This window comes from Cimex lectularius, unplaced genomic scaffold (genome assembly GCF_000648675.2).
Source record: "Cimex lectularius strain Harlan isolate CLEC.00 unplaced genomic scaffold, Clec_2.1 scaffold387, whole genome shotgun sequence".
Taxonomy (NCBI): Eukaryota; Metazoa; Arthropoda; class Insecta; order Hemiptera; family Cimicidae; genus Cimex; species Cimex lectularius.
In genome coordinates, this window is record NW_019393814.1 from 133532 (window position 1) to 150987 (window position 17456).

Below are 17456 nucleotides of genomic sequence, written 5' to 3' on the forward strand. Positions count from 1 at the left end.
CACATCCTACATGTATTTGTTAAATTTAAACAATGTTTGTAAATCCCAGGCCCTGAAGATGATCTCAATAAAGATCTGAACGTTGGCACGATAAAGAAAATGTTTTTCTGAAACGTACATCACACCAGACCGCATCACACGATTTCTGAATAATCATGGACTAACGGTCACTAATCACCACATTTTTCTGTACTGAATATTATTTATTAAAATATTTAATCGGTTGTTATACATACGAAAAGTTTATTTATTATTAAATTTGTACAATTACCTATTAGACGAAAGGGCAAAAAACGTACCAACTCCCATGATATTAAATTTAACTTTAATTAGATTGACAGTCTGTCAGTTTATGTTAGTATCTAGTTTGTTGAATAATGTATTACAAAAACATTTAAATTATATTCTTTTAGGCCGTGATAAAGATATCAAAAAGATGGAAATTTTGAAAATATTTTTCCAGAGCGAATATCTGCATGTTATCGCCATGTTGAGTAATTAGCAAGAAAATTCTCAAATTCTCGAAACATTGCAGAAAACGAAACAGTTTTTTATTAGCATGTTTAAATTTGTGTATGTATTAAAATTTGAACTTTGGCACGGGTTTCAGTGATCAAGAAAGTACGTTGAGACTTTGATTATTTTAACCTTTTAATTATCCTGCTGGGCTTTTTCATATGTTGATAAAACAAGAGCATCAAGGGTAAAATAAATGTTATCGTCGAAATAATTTTTATTCCCGCGTATTTCCATAAATAGAAAAATTATGTAAAGTGAATTAATAAGAATTTGGTAATCTCTGATGTTAAAAAGAGAAAAACGTAGCATTTTTCGAGAAATTTTGTATGGTGAATATTTTATTAAGTGGAATGGGGCACGACGTGGTTGTTTTTCCAACCACAGTCAGGTTACTATTATACAATTTCCATAAATTTCTTTCGCTTTTAGCTTGAGAAGGCCAAAGGCTCATCCGTTATTCCGTTTGGGTCCCGACCGCGTCAGCACTTTTCCGATGTTTATCCCGTTGATAAGAAGATTTAGGACAGCGACTTCCAACCGTTCGGCCAGGTTTGAACGGGGGCAAATCTGATTTTCCCCCCAGGAAGCCGGCCAGTACCTTGACGCGCTTAAACCCACGATAATCTTATTGCTCTTTCTGATTCGACGTTTTTGACCCCGGCCACTATCGTCAACCATTGCCTTAATACCATTCCTTCGGCTACTTGTTGCAGAAAATCCTTGATATAATATATCGGCTAAGCCATATTAATAATTTTCCAAATCCGGTGGATGTACCCTTTTTAAACTAAATAGATTGCACCAATTTAACAACTTCCTTAAGCCGACAATTGAAATTAATGCTGTGATAATCTTGTTTTCAAGGATTATAAAGCAGTGCAAATGTTCACGGGCAGTCAAGTTATATTGGAGCCAAAGTTCAATTTGCAAGTAATTTTCAACTGGGGATATATTCCCGTAGCCTCTCTGATATAATCTCCCTTTACATTTTACTCTAGAAAAGAGAGCGTGAGTAAGAGTGTAAAGAAGAGGAAGTGGGAAAAGGAATCGTATAGTATTAATATTTTTTATTAGTAGGGTCTAATATAGTGTATTTATTGGCATGAAAGTGTGTGTGTGTGTGTGTGTGTGTGTGTGTGTGTGTGTATGTATGTATGTGTGTATGTATGGATTGGTAGTGGACGGAATATCGAGTGCCCCATAGACCCACCGCACTAGGTTAGTTTTCTCTTTGTGTATTTTGTGTAAAATGAAGGTATTTATTGGCGCGAAAGTGATTATGAATGGGTAGGTACTACAGGAATATGGAGTATTCTACAGCCCCACTGATTTAGGTTAGTATTAGGCGAGGTGTTTCTTGTAGAATGAATAGGCGAAGGCACTGTCGTAATATTAAATGCGCCAATGGCACCGCATTTTTAGCTGTGCGTAAAGAATGAGTGGTTACCGCTTGAGTGAATGCATTTATTAGTGTGATAGTCGTGTATGCGTTGTTGGGTCTTCGGTGGAATATGAAGTACACCATAAACCCACCAATCTAGATTAGTATTTTAGACTAATTGGGAAATTAGGGTTTGCTGGCATGGCATTTATCACTGTAATGTAACGGTCCTGGGTTCGAACTCCACACATTTACATATTGGTTTTTCGAAAACACCGGCACCCCGAGCGTTCACATAACTTTGTAGTTGAAATTGTACCTAAAAAATTTAAAATTATGTTTTATGCATATGTAAAATAATGAAACAACAAATATATGTGTGTATAAAAAAGAGGATCAATGCGTTAATAAATCTCACAGTGAATTCGACGGTCGAGAAACGAGAGGCGCTTTAATCGTCGAGAAGGATAACACTTTTCAATCCAGAACATATATATATAATTCAATAAAAATACAAGAAAGGACAACACGATGTTAAGCCGACACGACACACTAGGCATTCGACACTTCAAGTAACCTCCCTCTGTCAGCTGTTCCTTTTGTTGAGTTATCCCGCAGGGGGCTAAATTAATGGTTGGAAGCGTCGNATATATAGTATTTAGAACACTGACGACTACGGTGGTACAGTGGTTTTAATTGTATGTTTCATATTTGAAGTATATTGACACATATTTGTTGTATACACAAATAAGCTAGGATGGGATAAAAAAGGCGAGAGACAATTTCATTCAGATTTCAGTAACTTTTCCAGGATGTTTTCAGGTTTACAAAACTTTTGGATGCAGATTTTTGCCTTTCCTAAAACATACTTTTTTCTGAAGTAATAGTGTTCTGGATAAAATAGCAGCCTTTTTTGAAACTGACAAATATTCAGTGCCAGTCATGCATATTTTCAACCTTGTAACATAAAATTAAAAAAAATATTAAAAAATGAAAATGCAAAGAAAAAAGCCAAAATTGAGAACTTCCCTTCTTTTTAAAATAGTAAGCTGTATCTTGTTTCTTTCAACGCAAAATAGAAATTGCCGGCGATGTAAGATTATATTTATTACAACAAAAATTTAAAAATATCCGACAAAAATACCGGATAACCTGAATTGTGGTAAATAAATAAAACCTTAAATGGAACCTATTATGTTTCTATACAGGTAAATCTACTATCCAAATATTTTATGTTCCTACAAATATGCTCTCATCACATATGTTGTCGTTGGAAAGGGTATATCAAGGTACAAATAATTTTTGGACAATGAATGGTGTAGTTTTACAGAAAATAGCTCTGAAATGGGGGGGGGGTCGGTGGCCGTAAAGGTTTAGGCGTTGACACGGCGCTCATCACTAAGGTAAAGGTCCCGGGTTCGAATCCAGTGGCCCTGCATTCGAACCCGGCATACTTACAAATGGGCTTTTTTTCAAAAACACCGGCACCCTGAGGGTTTTATGATCTCTGCTGTTGAGAACCCCCCCCCAAAAAAAAACAACTTAGAAATGTATGCCATTGTCTATTTTATTTCCAATCATTAACTTCATGAAGGTTAATTATTTGTGTGACTGAATTTTTTCTGTTTTATTTCCTTACAAAATGAATGTGTACTAGACCCCCCAAAAAAGTCTAGTTAAAAAGTTAATTATTAGTCGGGCGATGTCTCTGATATTCTTTCTACGCATTTTAATATTTTTAGTGCAAATAATATTGTATATTTACGGGTTTTTTAGTGCATATAATATTACGTATTTTACAATTTTTTGGTGCGTATTAAAATAATATGGCATATTTGAAGATTTTTATTGCATAAAAATACGGCTTCTAGTTTTAAGGATATTTATTAAGCTATAATAGGAATTTATTAAGTTATTTAAGCTTTGCAATCATCAGGGCATTTTCTCTATTTCTATTAAAGTCGTGATAATTCAGGTTAGTATGAATAGTGAAAACGTTGACGATATGGAATAGAAATGAGTAGGCTGTTTCTTCATAGGATGTTTCTTCATAAAACTTAGCCCAAGAATGGGTGAAGATTTTATTTGTATATCTTGAATGATTTTACCATATAAATTATTACATAATTCTATGCTTTTCAAGAGAGTTAGGAAGAGAAATAGGAGGTGGGAGTGGGAATGGGAATGGCATGGAGAAACAGATAGAGATAGAGAGAGTGAATAGGAGAGTGAGAGAAAGTGAGAAAGAGGGAGAGAGAGAGTGAGAGAATATGACAACAATTCTCGTATTCGTAGTAAGAAATTGCAATGGTTTAGTAGTTTTGCGTGTAATTCATTGGTCATTCGGCTTTTTCATGGCGAGAAAAGGGCAATTACTAAAAAGGGCCTTGTAAACTTTCACTCGCCGTTAAATATTTGCCGGAGTTATGCCTACCTAATTGAAACTTAGGGCAACTTTACTGGGGTGGAAAATCTGGCGTTAAAGCACCTCGTTTTCACTCTGTTTTCATTACAGCACAAGGTTACACAACGTTTGATACAAAAAATCTGATAAAACGTTCAACGTTGACAAATAAATAATTTTTTAGGAGTATTGTACCCTCAAAGCTGGGTTGTTTGTGAGAAACAACAACAAATATTCAAAGGGACATATGGAAAAAATAAATTACTGAAGTAGCTATTGCTTAACATATGGCAAAGAACAAAGAGACTTTATTCGATTTTTGTCAAGTTACAATTTTTTTAATTGATATACATTTGTACAAGAACGTAGTTTAAAATTATTTTATTTACATTTTTTCATTCGTTTTTCTTATTGTCGAAACAAAAATCTTAAGCCAATCGGCTAAAGGAGGGGCATTCCGGACGTTGAAGACTTTTCATCACTCTAAATCTCCCTTAAAAGGGGATTACGGTTGAAAGGGAAAATATTGCGATTTCCCTGAATTGAAGTGGTTTTACTTTTTACCTTATCTCAGCTCGTAGGCCCGGGGAGAGAAATTTTCGGCGTTTTTCTCTCACATAAACATGTCGTCCTTCTCCCCAACCGTTTATTTATTAACACACTTTACACAATTCACTTTCATTTTTCACTTTTACCCTACACATGTCAATTTAAAAATATATTAAATATTATTTTAAATATTTTATTTTCACAAAAATTTCATACTTTATTTGTAATTATGTTTGCTTATATATTCCCTTTTTACAGTTCAAATATAATTCACGTTAATATTTTGTTTCAAAAGTAATATCTATACTTCTCCAACACCATTTTTTACTGTATGGATTATCATGTTGTCTTACGAACACAACGCCAAAACAAGCAGGAAAAAATTTAATAAAATCATGTTATCGTTATATGGCGAATAAGTTAGTTTATGTAATGTTGTTATTTTTATTGAAAGTATTTTTTAAATCCTTTTCTTGTCTACGTTTTGTTTTTATTATCCACTTAAATCCAGAAAGAGCCTACAAAAGGAAAATGTTTTTTCAATAGTGGTCCCTCTCCGCAGTTTTGAAAGTGGATTCTCACATATCTAATGACAGGAATTACTTTAATTTAATTGTATAACTATTTATAAATCTAGTTACAACATAGCGTTTTAATTAACTAATTTTTTGTAAGGGAAATTAATTTGGAAGGTTTTAATTATTTTTTGTCAAAACATATACAATGTCATCATTTATAAATAGTCATTAATTATTTGTAATATGATGGCATTAATATTAATTATTAATAAAATTCAATTAATTATTAAAATCAATCGCCCTAATTTAACTCCTGGACCAATGAATTGGAAAAAATGTCGTTCCTTTCTTGATGAAAACTTTTCGTCCCAATTAACTTAAAAACACTAGGAGGACTAGAAAACGCGGTCGATCTATTTAGAAAAAACGTATAAAATGTATCGTGGGTATCTTCATTGCCTCACAATCAATAAGAAAATCTTTCAAATTATCCTTTCTACATAAGACAATTAATATCCGAAAAAAGAACATCATTGACAAACAAAATTACAACAACTTTTGAATACATTGAAAATAGAAATAAAACAATTTAAACAACAATCATACGAAACACATTTCAAAAGTTTGTCAACAGAAGATGGGGGCTTTTGGCGTAGTACTAAACGTTTCCTGCATCATAGCGTTTTCTCCTCAGCTCCTCTCAGGAATGATGATGGAACTTGAATCGTTTCCGAAAAAGAAAAGTCCAAAGCATTTGCGAAACATCTGTCCAAGGTTTTCAAAACTCATAACTTAATGAATACTGAACACGATCAATTTATATCAGTTTCACTTGTGACACCTGTACCTCTAGATCTGCCACCTAAACCAATAACTCTAAAACAATTATCACAAGAAATAGGACAACTTCCTAAAAAAATCACCTGGTCATGATTTGATAACAGCTGAAGTTCTTCAAGAACTTCCAAAAAAAGCAGTCGTCTTTCTGACTTCTTTATTTAACGCAATTTTGAGGACTACACATTTTTCCATACAATGGAAACTTTCTTACATTAAAATGATCCCAAAGCCATATAAAAATTAAACCTCCCCATTATCTTTTCGTCCTATTAGTTTGTTACCCGTTCCTTCTAAATTATTCGAAAAATTAATTTACAAAAGAATTATCTCTATTGCTACTTCAAACCACATCTTACTAGTCCATCAATTTGGCTTTTGAACCCATCATTCCACCACACATCAACTTCACAGAGTGACAGATTTTATTACTTCGTGTCTCTAGAAACTGTACGCGACTTTAGTGTTTCTAAATGTTTTCAGGCCTTCGACAAAGTATGACATGAGGGATTATTACACAAATTAAAATTATTTTTACCCTAGGCCTATTATCTGATTAATCAATCATACCATAAATGGAGATTTTTCGCAGTAAACCAGGGCACGGAGATTTCTGAGATGGAAGAATTGCTTGCAGCTGTGCAACAAGGGTCAATACTCGCTCTGCTGTTGTACACAATTTTTATTTCTGATATGCCCACAAATGAGAATACACTCACCGCCTCGTACGCAGATGACACTCTATATTAACAAGTCATCCTTCTTCTACTGAAGCTTCACTAATGCCACAAAACCACATATCAACAATTTAAAAATGGAGCAATATTTGGAAAATAAAGTTTAATCCCTCAAAGTCACAACATATCACCTTTACACTCCGTCGTGAGACTTGTCCTAGCACATACTTATACAATGAACCTGTTCCTCAATCCCACAAAGTTTTAGCTATTTAGGACTTACATTTGATGGAAGACTAACTTAAAATCCACACACACGATTAACAACAAAACAGACACTGAACATACGTTTTAAAATACTTTATTACCTTCACAACCGACAATCAAAATTACCATTAAAAACCTTTCGACATACACATACCTACTCAAACCTATTTGGATGTACGGGTGCTAAGTTTATGGATCGGCCAAATATTCCAATATTGAAAGATTACAATGTTTTCAATCCAAAATTTTAAGACTTTTCAATCTTCAATTGCCAACAGTTTTTTCATCCATCGAAAGATCTGAAAAGAAACCTAAGAAATATAAAAGTCAACAATCAAAAAAGAAGAGCAAAAATACAAAATGTTATTTTATGTATAAATTGTCCATCTTTTATTTTATATAACTGATGGCAATGCCGTTGTTTTCAGTAGCAATTAATCTTGTTCTCCTGTTTTTTTGTATACTTATAATTCGATTGTTTTGCACATACATAGTCGTCATTTTTGCTCACATTTTGGAACAAAATTTTGGAAATTCATTTAAAATCCACCTGGGTTCTTCTTTATTTTAACATACACGCAGTCGAGTACACGATTACCTTGTAGCAAGATGTGAAACTTGGTCGGTCGGCTGGTTAAGAGAATAGTTTTTTCATTATTGCAAAGCATAAAGATTTGCTCTATTTTAAATAGTTTCTTTTGTCAACACTAAAGTTGCGGTGACAACAGAGCCAAAAAGAACAATTCACGAAGTCCATGAACTTGTTTTGCGTAATGAAAAGGGCAATTAAAGCAGCTTGACCTATTGTTAAAACTTATTTAGACTACTTTCAAAAAATCCTCGACCTAGAAAACTCAAAACCGAGATAATTGTATTTGCATACAATTTAGGCCTTACAGAATTTTATGTTTTTATTGTTATAATCTTAAAATCTATTTTCCTATGTTTTTGAATATTGAATCATATACAATTATAATATAATGTTTGATAAATACATTGTATTATTTATAATGAATATTGTAACCATACAAAGTTAATAACTCTCAAAAAGTTATGAAAAGTAAAAAAAACTAAAACTATTTTTGGCCTACATATATATATATATATATATGTTAGGATCGACTTTCCTGAATTGACTGGCGTAAGAATTAAGCTCGTAAACCACAAAATAAACTAGTCAACCACAAAAAGAAATAAAACAATTTTTTGGACGTATTAATACTCGATTACTGTAGGATCGACTCTCTTAAGTTGATTAGCGCAAGAATTAAGCTTGAAAACTCAAAATTACCTAGACAGCCCCAAAAAAAACGAAAACAATTTATTGATGGATTCCTGGAATCGACTTTCGTAGCCCACTAAGTCTTAAAAGTCCAAATAAGCCAGCAATGATCAATTTCAATTTTATGATCAATCCAAATTTGTTTAGTGGTCATAATTGATCATATTTATTCGGAGATCGTGAGATGAGGTTTGGTGTGACGTAATTTTAGAAAAACATTTTCTTTATCGTGCCAACGTTTCGACCATTAATGAGATCAACGTCAGGGCCTGGGATTTATAAACATCGTGTAAATTATACAAATACATTGAAGATATGATTATGAATTTATACAGTGATGTACAAAACAATTACACACTAAACAAAACAAACATAAACGTAACTTTTTAGAAACGGTTTACGTCAACACAGACAAACACAGCATCAATTACAGAACAGACACATGAAACTCAATCGCAGCTATGTTAGTATCATTTATCCAATAATATACATATAGCACACAAAACATATAATACAACGTACAAAACAATCATTGCATCCCACACATCAAACATTTTTACATAGTCTAATTCTTCAACAATTTGTGTTTCCTTTCCCTAATTATCCCAGAATATAATCCTAAAGGATAATCAGGCCGAACCATTACCCATTTTTGTCCACTTTCGGCTCCTTTCACCTCCAAGAAGCCGACACCTCATAGACAAATGGTATACCTACTTCCTTCCGCACTCCTTCAAAATCAACGTATATAAACAAAATATATTAATATCTCACTAGCACTCTCAACACGACAGACAAATCTACATGGAAAACAAACACTTTGAGCCCTGAAGATGATCTCAATAAAGATCGAAACATTGGCACGAGAAAGAAAATGTTTTTCAAACACCTACGTCACACCAGACCGCATCTCACGATCTCTGAATAATCATTAACAAACGGTCACTAAACACCACACATTGATCATATTAATTTTTCTTCTTGTCTTATGCTTCTGGTAATGAAGAAAAATGAGTGTCACCAGCGGGATTCGTACCACGATCTTTCACCTCATTCTTTCATATCAACCAGAAACCATAGATGAAAATAATTATTAAGTGGAGTGATAACACAATTTATACAGTTTTGAAGTTATTAATTATTTATTGTCATCAATTATTAATAAACATATATACATATACAGGGAGTAGCAACTTATATAGTCCACCTATTTACTACGGAAATGATTAGTTCAGCAAAATATGGTCTTACACTATAATATCAATTTTGGCCAGGAATCGTGAATTGGTAATAGATTTAACATATCTTTCTCCTCTAGGTGGGAAATAGCACTATGTTTGTTATTTTAAATGTGAATTCCATGTTTTTATTTTAGAATTTGTTATTTCGTTTATTTCGTTGTTAATTCTAATAATTTATTCTTTACTAAAGTACACATTAATTGTCTTTATTATTTACAGCCTGTCATTATTTGCATCCTCTCATTAACACTTATTTCCTGGAAGTAAATAAATTTTACAATAGTTCATATTCGTTACATTCGGTACTCCATTCAATGTGAACCGAAGAGCACAATTTTCCGATCAACAGCGAGTTGATATGTACGGCTGCTTTATTTAGAGTGACTCTATCGCTCTGAGCACCGGTGAACAGTGGTTCAAAAGAGCAAATCTTTCCATCTTTACGCAAGGCAGGCAGTTCGAACATGAAGTGTGATTAATAAATAGCAAAACAAATTACTTTTTTTCCCCCAAACGTTTTGTCATAACTTTGTCAATATTTGATCAAATTAAAATCCATTGTTTTCGGCGTACAAAATCGTTTAATATGATGTTTCTGGATGTACAGGTTCGTACTTGAAATTGGAAGTTTAACTGGGCTTGATGTACCTTGCATAAATTTTCTCAAATGGTAAAAATTATTTCCAATAAACACTAATGTTTTTATAGCGTCATTAGTTCAAGAAAAATTCACCCGGGTGATCTAAAAAGGATACCCTGTATATATGTATACATGAATATTAAATATATATACATAATATCAATTATTTTCCAATATCTTGGTAAATTTCCATCGGCGTTTTCTTAAAATTAGAAAATATTGTCTCCCACATGACCGATTTTTCCCTGCCTTCAATTCGACTGTTCAAACAGAAAAGACCTCGGAGGCCATAGCGGTAATAGCGTTGCCGAAGGGATACTGGAAAGGGGTACACTTCCAACTGGGCTTCATTCAGCGGAAAAATACATATAGGTTGATATTACCTTCCCGCAAAGCGATTAACAATAAAATTAAATAATCTAACCGCTTAAACTGATCGTCCCTGCCTCAATCCAGATGGATTTTTAAATTACCAGGGATTTTATATATTTGAATTATACTCCGTGGATAAAGCAGATGGACGAGTTATGTGCCTGTGCTGAACTTGAGATTTCGCATCTTGGCTTGCGGCTTCTTTCTGCGCCTCATCTTTGGGTTTTTTCAATTCCCCGGCAAAGAGAAACCACCATAACATATAATAGATAAACTAACTTATACTTTTCTCGAATATTTTCATTATTGTTATGAACTTTTAACAGTTATTCAGATATCGTGAGATGCGGTCGGGTGTGATGTAGGTTTCAGAAAAACATTTCTTTATCGTGCCAACGTTTCGATCTTTTATTGAAATCATCTTCAGGGCCATGTAAACATTGTTTGTAAATCCCAGGCCCTGAAGATGATCTCAATAAAAGATCGAAACGTTGGCACGATAAAGAAAATGTTTTTCTGCAACCTACATCACACCCGACCGCATCTCACGATATCTGAATAACTATCGATTAACGGTCACTAATCTCTACACATGAACTTTTAACTTGTTATTTATAATTTTTTTATTTTTTTAGCTTTTATTATTTGTTTATTTTAACTAGGAAGTGCGTTTGTTTTCGCCATTTTTTTTCTCTTGATGTTGGAACGTATTGCCCAAGTAGATTTTTCTGGTGTTTCTTTAGAGAACTAATTAAAGGCACTGGTGTTTCTTAGTTTACCGTTTTGACCATCACATTTTATAAGGAATAGTACAGCTGGCACTCCATCTTATCCTCAACCACCTCAATCACCATGTTATACGATACAGCCATTCTTCAAAGCAATTTTGGTTCTGTCGTTTCCAATAAAAACTTGGGCGAAATCTTACAATTCTGAATCGAAGGTTTGCAAAGAAAATAATAACACATAAAGCAGAAAATCCACCTGTGACTGTCACTATACCTCATGTCAGAGTTAGAGTTATAAAATTAGCTCTAGTTAGATCAGCGGCGTATAGAGCAGAAAGTCTTTGTTCGAATCTCGCTCGTGACGCTAAATTTTTCATCTCAACCTAGACGTTATATAAAAAGTATAATTATTTCAACTAACGTGATCATTTATGACTTCTAAACATATATGTATTTTTTATTGTTATTTGTTACCTTCAATAATGGAAGATTGTTGCAATTGATGTGTCTTTTGCAATTATCTCTACTTTTAAGGTTTATTTAATTGTTTATCTACTACAACTAAGTTCACTATTTAATCTGGGTTTGACAAAAACAAAATCTAAAACAATCCTTGTAACTTACTTGTCAATAAATATTAGTTCCAATGAAAGAAGCCAAACCCTAATTTCTTAAGTTTTTGTCTCTTTTAACGTCACAATTTAACACAGCTAGTGGTATTATAATTGCGTGTGATACTTGGTTCCAGCGGCAAGAACGTTTGGTACAATTTAGCGGCGATGACTTTTGTGGGAGAAGAGATGATGAAGTGTATAATTTCCCAGTCAGATACCTTACATAATGCACATCCAGCTGGATGTTTGTAATTAAGGGAGTGTACGGGCGTTGAGTGCGCGCAATGTATTCCTATTTCATGAACTATGTTAATGACTCAGGTATATTAAGTTTAGGAGAAGGAGGCTAATGGGGATTGAGGGCTCTGGCTAATGGCAATTCCCTTCGGCTCACACATGGTATCAAGAGACGGTGATGTCACCACTTCAGGCGAATTGTCTTTTCTATGTTTTTCTAATCATAATTTATCTATGAAAATAATGATATCTTCCTCTCTGTCTGTCTGGCTGTCTCTCTCTCCCTCTCTCTCTCTCTCTCCCTCTCTCTCTCTCTCTCCCTCTCTTCTTTTTTGAGATTATGTAAATAAAGCGATATCAATCAATCAATCAATCCTTCGCATTTCATATTGCCTAAATCTTACAGAATCATTACGTAATTATTGTCAATCGTCAAACATAATGATGATCTCTTTATGTAAAATTCTACAGGAAATAAGCAAGTGTTTCGAGCGGATTTAATGAGTATTATTTATTTATCTTAAACTTTTCTCTTTATTAATTCATTATTTTAAAGTATTTAACTATTGGATATTTTTTCTCATTAATAAATTCCTTTTCTTTATGTCAAAAATAAAAGACTTTAAAACAAAAATTTGTTTTAATTTTTTTAGTAGCAATTGAGTAATTCGTTAGTGCGTCGGTAGCTCCAACATTTAACTTTTAACGTGTTAAAACGGCGTTCAGCGCTTTAAGGTAAAGGTCTCGCGTTCGAATCCAGCTGCCCAGCATTCGAACCCAAGCTTTGTAATCTCCGATGGCATCTCTGTCCTCTATCTTATCAATGATCTTATAATGTATAAGAAATACACTTGTTTTTACCTTAAGCAAAAGTAACATTATTCCCGTTTTTGTCAACAATATTTCCCTAACCACGACAAACCATATACGTTTCTTAAGACTTTGGATCATAAATGCAACATTTTTTTCCGATGTAGTTCACATATCGATTTTTATAATAGGCAATAAAATAATAAACAACCTTGGTGACAATTAGGTATTTCAATATCTAAGCTAGGTGCTTAATAAAATTTCCACGTAGTGACAGAGCGACGTAAGTCGCAAACAAGATTAAAATATGTTTAAAAAAATACGTAGTTGGTATTCGATTTCTGAATCAAAAAAACTGCCCTGAAAACAAATTTTAGGGAAAAATAAATAAATAATTTCTGAATTTTTTCACCATTCAAATGAAATTTTGTGCTCAATTTCTAGTTTTTGGTGTGAAAAAAGGAAGTTCAGCCAATGAAACAGTTTATTTTTTAATCTGCAATTCTCATCTTATTTCGAAAGACTTTACACTTTCATTTCTCACGGTGAATAAGTATGTCGTCCACGACATGGAGCACTTTCTCCCTTTAGGGTTGGGCCACGTTAGAACTGTCTGTCAGTAGGGCGACTTGTGTCTGATAGTGGTTTGACAAGAGCGAACCGAACTTTGTAAAAGCATAGTTGCTCTGAATAACTGAATTGAGATTTATTTCACAAATTACATTAAACAGAATATCACCGATATTTCATTACACCAAGAAGAAAAACAAAACTTAGACTTATCATACTGCCCCCAATTTTTAACTAAAATTTCAACAGATAAATTCAACAAATGATATAGTAATGGTGTTATTACTTTTACTATTACTTTTTATGTTACTTTTGCAAGTTTAACATTGACGTCTCTCGGTACTCCATCTTTATCCTGGTTGTTGCTTGGACATATAAATATATAAATAGTTATAGATTTTAAATATTTATTTATGTCGTTTAATAACAAAAAAGAAATTCCAAAATAGCTCATGTTAAATATTTTATTTTAATAGTTAATTCTTATTGCCTGATTTTTTTAGGAAGACAGTAACCAAAACTTGACTAAGAGAAGGATATCTCCGCTTTAATGTCAACTTTATTTCTTGAAGTCGCCGCAATGTCAATTAAAGCCTTCCAAAGTAGCAAATCCTATTAAAATACATAGATTCAGTTGGTTGAAAAACGATGATAGGTGTCATAATCATGTTGATGTTGGCGTTTATGTGTTGATAGAATCTACCTCGGGGGGTGGAAAGAGGCCACATGAGAGTGGAAGTTTGTTTTTGTTTGCCATAGCATTAGGGGCCCCCGTTCCCGGATATTGGCCCGTCGAAATCCACCCCCACACCCCGACGCCTCACCACACCAAACCTGGATTAACGTCTAAAACCGAGCCTTGCATTATTAACCCCTTATCAGCGCTTTGTCCGTCCTCGCTACCATAACAGGGAATCAGAACGACGAAAAATACATACAGTTACAAAGATACTTCTGATTTTTCGATAACGGATAAAAAATATATACGTTGCCCACAAATTACAATGTTCGTTTGTTACAACAATACGGAAAGTTAAAAGGATAACAAACAATCAACGATATCGATAATTGGTTTTTTTTGTGAAAGTGTTGCCACACACACAAAAACAATATGTCACCACAAGAATAGCACCACACTGAAGATGACCCGAATAAAGGTCGAAACGAACAAAAAAATGTTTTTATAAAGTACCTCATTGTTCATCGCTCCTCACTATTTCAACAAATTATGAAACAAAGGGTCACTAAGAAACATACAAATAAAGGTTATATTGGGACTGTTGAACATTGAAACCAAGTATTTCATACTCACATACAGTGTGGCGCTATTATTGTGCTATCATATTGGTGTGGCGCAAAATTGTTGGAAACGTGAATTTGTATTCTGCTGGTTTTATTTGATTGTAAGATGATTGGGGACACGGTAAATCTTGGTAATTTTCTTTGATCACAGGCTGTTTTATTTAAAGCAAAGGAAGACAAGAATGGGGACTTTCTAGATTGGATTTGTGATTCAGGGTGATTCAATATTAGAAAGAAAGTTAATTGTTAAGGACGATAAAAAAAGAAAGGAAAATATAAAAATAAAGTTTAACTGTTTATTTGCTTTATGATGTTGGCGTGACTACAGCTGATATTGCTTGTATGTGTTCTGGAATTAATGCTGTGGGTGTCCCTGTTAATGAAAACCGTTTCTAGAAAGTTGCCTTTTGTATTTGTTTATTCAGTATTTATTATTTGTATTTTCTCGAAATCAAAGCTACGTTGTTTTCACAACTGTGCGGCCTATGCTGTAGGATTGGTTTTTGGTGTCTTACAGTCATAGATGTTTTCCGTTTTTCCAGGTATTACGATGTAATTCCAATGTGTGTTGCTGGACAGTTCATACAATTCATTTTATAAATTACATCAGATTAATAGGCTGTTAGTGATGGGTCTTTGACTTTGGAAAAATGCATCTGTGGACGTATTTTGTCAATCAAATTATGATTTGTAATTTAAGATGAACCCCTGAAGATGACCCGAATAAAATTCGAAACGTCAGTGAAAAAATGAAAAAGGTGTTTTCCTAAACTACCTCTTTCTTGACCGCTCTTCACGAATCTAACAAATATCTAAAACATTACTAATGCAATAGTAGATTATGTGTGATCTCAAGAGATTTCTTAATTTTGTTTTATTGAGTTTAATAATCAATTGTTTAACTACTGCCATTCTCTACAACAGCTTTCGTAATAAACATAACATTAAACATGAAAATAAAATATTAATATATTTGAAGCTAATAATTTGCTTTGCATAGCAAACTATTTATTTTTAAGTAATACCTTAGTTATAAAATAAATAAAATTGTCTAAAAAAACTGCTTCCAAAAGTAAATAATAGGCAATATAATTAGCAATATATTGTTCAAGACAAATTTTCTGGCTGGTAAGAAGCTTTGAACAACATCGATTTCCAAGAAAATTATTTTGAAAAAACCAACCTTATTTCATTTATTCTAACAGCTTTTCCCATTCGGAGTTCACCGGTGTGGAAAGTCGTCCATCAATATTTGTCGAACTCTACAATGGTCTGCACAAGGGTACGCCAATCAATAACTATGTACCACTGCAATTTGTCATTGTTTTGACATTTATCATTCACACCGCGAAAATGGCCTAAATGGTTGGGCAGTATTGTCTCCGAGTTGTTAGTTATAAAAAAATGAAGCATTTATCATGTACAAATTTAAAATACTAGGCAATATCGTATATTTTCGTAACATTTAATTCAGCTCAAATGCCAAATTCATCGGTAAACTTAATGTAAAATTTTCTTATAAGAATTGTTACAGCTTGAAACGTCAGTTTATTACCATGTTACTTCAAAAATCGGTTTCATTCCTTGGAGATCGTTACTAAATTCCATTAGGTATGGAATAATGCCCGGCTGCCGCGGCAATCGCAGAAGGAAAGTCAAATGTTCATTAATAACAAAACAGCCGGTTCCTTAATGGACGTTTACAATAAATAGATAATGCAGCAGGAAGTAATGGGAGGCACTTTTGGAACGTCCCAATGCACTAAAGGGATGAGCAACCCCTGGGGCTCTCGATTCGCGGATGATAGCGCCTATCGTTTCATTAATTATTCAACGTTTGTTTCAAGGATAATTTAAAACTTTTCACTTGTGAGCATTTAATATTATTTTTGGACATTTATGCTGCTTTTTTAGAAGAATTTGTACATAAAATTTTCTAGTAACGTAAATTTTACAATAATCCAGGTAGTTACTGTGAACAGTTATATAATCATGTTGCCACCTACAAAGGCCAAACAGCAATCGCAGATGGTTTGTTGGAGAAGTAGGCAGGCTCTCGCTTGCTTGGAAAAGACGTACCACCCACCTAGATCAACTTATCGATTTTAACACTGATTTCTTCATCGATCATTGACATCGATTTCACCTAGTCGAAGAAGCGCAGTTAGGGACACCTTACCGATCACTGTCCGACAATGTTAATCGGACACCTCTTCATCTGGCTAGACACCTACTTCAGTCAACGTCGAACGAAGTTGCAACCTCCACCTCAACATTGTTTTTGTTTTGGAAAAGCACCATTGTAAAAAGTGAGTCATCACTTATCGTCAACCAAGCATACCTATTTTATTTTCGTTATTTTATATCATTTTATTGTAAATTATAGCCAGTTGAAAAATTAATTAATTTTTATTTAACCGAGAAAATTTATTTTTATTCTTTCTCTTTCTCATTATTTAATACATTGTAATTATATGCCATTTTGAATAATAGAGTATCAATTAACAA